General features: G+C 40.2%; 1 non-coding gene across 1 annotated transcript; it reads left to right on the top strand.

Moving 5' to 3' along the window:
* Positions 1 to 4,081: 4,081 nt before the first annotated feature.
* TRNAF-GAA (transfer RNA phenylalanine (anticodon GAA)) lies at positions 4,082 to 4,154 on the top strand. Its single transcript has one exon. It is a non-coding gene; the product is annotated as a tRNA-Phe (tRNA).
* The last annotated feature ends 1,058 nt before the right edge of the window (positions 4,155 to 5,212 follow it).

Genomic DNA, 5,212 nt, shown 5'->3' with positions numbered 1-5,212 from the left:
CTTACCATACTCTTTCTTCCTTCCTGATATTCCAAAATTCCATCCTTTATTATTTCCTTCATTTCTGGAAAACATACTTTAACCATTCTTTTAGGGTAGTTCTTCTGGTGGCAAACTCTCTTAACTTTCCTCTGACTGAGAATGTCTTGATTTCTCCTTCATTCCAAAAGAATTTTTTGTTTTTTCTGCATTGACAATTCTTGTCTTTCAGCACTTGAAAAATGTGCCTCTTCATTCTGGCCTCTGTGGTTTCTGATGAGATATCCACTCTCATTCAAATTGTTTTATTCCCAAAAAGTAAGGTGCCATTTCTCTCACTCCTTTCAAGGTCTCTTTTTGTTTTGCTTTGCTTTTAGAGTTCAGAAGTTTTGATTAGGTTTCCAATCACCACCCTCACTGCCATTCAACTGATAGGCGCTTTTCTTCCAAAAACCACATAAAAACCAAAATCTCCAGGTCAGCAGACTGTAGAGTTTCAGACTTAGGTATTTCAGTGTTTAGAAAAGGACTTCACAAGGCTGTCTCTTAGGGCTGGCAAATTCATCACGTAAACATTCCATGGGGCAAAAAGTAAACAAAGTTCCAATCAACGTACAAGCAGAACTATACAAACCTCTTTCTGTGCTCAGTGAAAAAAGGCATTATATATTTTCTAGCTCCCCAAATCCAAAATATCCCCCAATCCTGACTTTTTCTTTCTCCTTGCTGTCTCTGCTTTTTGTCATCCCTATCTTTTTCCTCAGAATTACTGAAAGGTTTGCCTTTCTACCTAAAAACCAAACCCAATCCCATAGAGTTTCCTAGGAGTGCCTGGTGGATTTGAACTGCAGGCCCTTTTGCTAGCAGCCATAGCGCTTAACTACTATGCCACCAGGGTTTCCGCATTTCTATCTAGAGTGGGACAAAACAGACTGTGGCTAGGGAAAGTGCTACAGTTTCTTTTTCCATTATGATTCTCTTCAGATTCCTGTAGAGGAAAGAGAGGGGAGAGAGCAGTGAAGAATGAGAACTTCTATCAGAAGTAACTAGGGAAAAATGAAAGGCTTCAACCTAAGAGAAGTTATTAGAGTAAAATAAAGATTGTCTTAACAGGGACTTGACCCCTGGACACTGAGATGGAAACTCCAATGCTATACCAACTGAGTTATACCAACTGAGTTACCCAGGCCCTTTTTTGTGTGTTTTTTCTTTTCTTCTCTCTTTTTTTTTTTTTTTGGTTGTTTTTTTCCAGAGCCTGTCTTTTTTGGTTAATTTATGGAAGTTCCAATCCACCAGCCACAGCTTGGAAACCCTGTCGGGCCCTTCTACTCTGTTCTTTAGGTTCTCTGTGAGTTGGAATTGATGACAACAGGTTTGCTTTTTTGGTTATATGTGACCAGTTTGTTTCATATTGAGTGTTTTCAAATAGCGTTCCTTGAATTCTGTTCATTTCCAAGAAGGTTTTGTTTGAAACAGACATTGTCATCTCTCAGATCATTTCCCTTTTTCTCTCTTTGCCTTGTATCACTTTAGATTTTCAGAACCAGAATGACTTCCTCTAGACAAAGCACTGCCAAGTTTCTGACCATACTGGTGAAGGACTTCATTACTTGCCAAGTGTTGTGATTTTATCCCAGTTTCTCATTTCCCTACACACACCTATTTTTCTGGAAGCAACACTCATGATACTCTTTGCATCCCTCTGCACTGTCTTGTACATCATCCTTGCAGTCTTGGGAAGCAGAGGAGAAAGGAGTTGAAAGAGAGAGAATTTGAAGATGAAGGGAACATTCCAGAAATGTGGGAAAGCAAGGGAGCCTGAGTTTAATCTTCTACATCTCTCTGTTTGCTTTTCTTGATGAAGCACTTCTCTATCACGTGTGAGCCACTTTCCCTTCTCATTTTTTTCTCCCCCTCCTCCACCTTTTTCTTCTTCTTCTCTTCCCTCTTTCTGTCTTTATTCACTGTTTGCTGCCCACATCCAAGGAAAAAGGATAATTATCTTGATGAAGAAATGTACCTTAGAACATACTACCTAGAATATGATCCAAGACAGTTCGTTTGTTTTGCCCTAAACTTGGAGAAAATAATGTACAGGGAATCTGGGAACAAACAAAAGGGAGGAGTTTTGGTGAGAAGAAAAGATTAACCTCTCTGGGAAGGAAAGACTAAGCCTGTCATGGAAAAAGAGTATTGTTTATTTCTGCAAATATCTCGGCAATTCCAAGAATCAAAGACTATGTGAAAATTGAGAGAATTTGTAATTGCTTTTCTTTAGGAATTTATGTATTTCTCTTCTCTCCTACCCTATGAATATATAAGGCATCGATTGGGGATCTGCCAATTGGACCAGTGCTCCAGGGACCAATTTAGAATCCATAGGCCTGGGTGGTGTAGTGGTTAAGTGTTAAGGCTGCCAAACAAATGTTTGGTTCAAATCCACCAGAACTCCTTGGAAACTCTAGGGGGCAGTTCTACTCTGTTCCATAGGGTCGCTATGAGTCAGAATCAACTCGACGGTGGTGGGTTTGGTTTTTGGTTTAACCCTGGGCCACATGCATATCGGGTGATTCTTCTACTTGTTGGTAGAGGATCAAGATGTTAAAGCCTATGTTATGAATGGATTATAATAAAATATTTTCCTTTCATTAAATGTAGTCATTTCCGACAAGGCGTACTATCATTTAGGCTTCCAGACCTTTCTCCCTCAAGTAATGCCACCTTATTTTTAAGACAGGAAAGGTCTGAATATAGCAACCTATGGCTCTCCCTTTCCTCATACTGTCATCTGCAAGCCTTTATTTCAGAGTTCAGTTCTTGGCTCATGTTTCTCTACCCAAATGCACCATTATTATCAGAGACTAGAGGAGAGTGCTCTTCAAGAAATATGTCATTTATTATAATCTCACAATTTACTAATTCTAAGTAACTGTGATCTTCACGGGTTTCAGCTGCTATTTGATTCCTGTTTTGAATGTGGTTGAAGTTTCTTCCTTTCGCAAAGTGAAAAGTTTGAAAACAAACCCAATGCTCCCTAACAACATTTTCACTTTTAGGTTTGGACTACTTTAGTGTGTTGCTCCAGTGGCCTGATGGACAACGTCTCTGATTCTGGATCAGAAGACTGAAAGTTTGAGTCCCTTTTTTGTGCCTTGTTTCTGGTTTGGCAAGCAGTAGAAGCCCCTTGAATTGACCTCCAATGGCCAGTGTTTATTTTAGGAAATGTATGTAATTCAGATATATCTATGTATCCTTACCCTTCTCTCCTCTCCCTCTCCTCACACCCACCCATAGCCCTTTGGCTGCATACATCTCCCTCAAGTATCTGATGTGATATTAAATGACCACCTTATGACTTTATATAAAGTTCTAAAGAGAAGGAACTGGAATTCTATTGGCATCTGTAAGAAATGTACTTACCAGTACTCTTGTGATTTTAATTCAGCTGGGGTGTATGTGTGTGGTGTGGGGTGTTTTCTACAACATGGTGTTTGAAAACCTCCAATGAAAGTCCTTTTATGATTAAGCAGAATAATCGCTCAGCAAACCATGCAACTCATCTGCTTTTTATAATTTCCACCATTTCCGTTCTTTTCTCCTTTCGAGAACACTTTTTGCGTATTCCTATGGAAATAAACACATTGTTTGATGGATTATGTTTCCCCATTTCTACTCCAGAATAAGAAGCCCTTCACACTAATGTGCTCAATAACCCTCTGTTCCCCATTACAGTGTCACTAAAGAACAACACAGAAAAGGAAGGACTGAAAGAGGAGAGAAAGAACAGCCTCTATCATTTCTTTAGGAATTTCCTTAGTTTTCTGAGTAGTGTTTGGAGCGTGGGACAGCCTGAGGTTACCAAGCAGAGAAGCTTCTTCCTTTTTTACCTTCCATTCCTGGCACTCCTCCTCTACCAACCCATCCACAGTCTTCAAAAATTGGAAAACACTTTTCAGACATGGATGGCAACAGACCTCACAGAATTTCAGGTTTGTGAGTAGATAATATTGCATGAGATTGGCATTTACAAAAGTACAAGTCCTGTAAACAATACTTTAAGGTATAACTGAACTGGCACCCCCCGCCCATTTCATGCTCGGCAGCCGAAATAGCTCAGTTGGGAGAGCGTTGGACTGAAGATCTAAAGGACACTGGTTCAATCCCGGGTTTCGGCAGTTCTATTGACCTTTGCATAATTATTATCATCCTTTTTTTTTTTTTTTTTTTTAATGTGACAGTTGCATTCCAAGGCTTTGGGACTCTAATAAAACTAACTGTAAATAAAGTTAAGCAAAAACTTGTCAGGAAGGAGGGCGCACCTCAGTGGTAAACCGCATGCTTTGTATGTAAGAGGTTCAGGGATCGATCCCCCAGCGCGTCCAGAGTTTTCCACTGTTTAAACAGTGTTTAAAGTCATTCTTTAAGGAAAGAGCCGTCGGGTGGTCCAGTAGTTGAGAACTGGGCTACCAAACAAAGGGCCACTGGCAGATTCTAGGAAACACTATGGAACAGTTTTACCGTGTCAAAAAAAAAAAAAAAATTTTTTTTTTTTTATACTGTTACTATGCTTCGGAATCCATTCAACAGCAACCGTTTTACTTAATTTTTCCCCTGAAGGAATGCAGATGTAGTTCCCTAATATTTTCCATACCATTCCTGCACACATAGAAAGTAAAAACATAACCCGGTGGATAGCCTTGAGTGCTCTTCCATTCACAGGCTGTGAGCCTCTACATCCACTAAGGAGACTGTGACAACCTAAAGAAGACGTTAATAAAGAAAAGAAATGAAGAACCGGATTCCAACGGAATCACTTAAAACACCAGACAGAAAAGCCTGCACATTAACAGGTGGTTCACCTTGGCTCCCATTTGTACTATCATAAAGACAGAAAGGCAGAAAAAGCGATGGGGGAAGGGTCCCGTGGAAAGTTTTCTTTAGTGCACTGTGTTTTCTGGGACAAAGGACGGAGCAAAAGCAGAGGGGCCCCCTTAATGCCCACCGATTTCCGTACCAGTGCTCGGTCTAAAAATGAGAGATGGACTGCTGTAGGCCCTGAGTCTTTTTAGATGAGCGAGCAGCTTGGACTCTGGGCAAGGTAACGAAGACTGTCAGGGAATTAGAAGCTGTCCTAACACGAAAGGAGAAGAAATAACTAGAACTAACACATTCCCAATTGATATTCCATAATATCAATTTTCCTGTATTTCCTCACTCACTCCATTTTCCTCCT

This window comes from Elephas maximus, chromosome 1, assembly GCF_024166365.1.
Source record: "Elephas maximus indicus isolate mEleMax1 chromosome 1, mEleMax1 primary haplotype, whole genome shotgun sequence".
NCBI classification, from domain to species: Eukaryota; Metazoa; Chordata; class Mammalia; order Proboscidea; family Elephantidae; genus Elephas; species Elephas maximus.
This window is presented reverse-complemented; position numbering and strand designations above follow the sequence as displayed.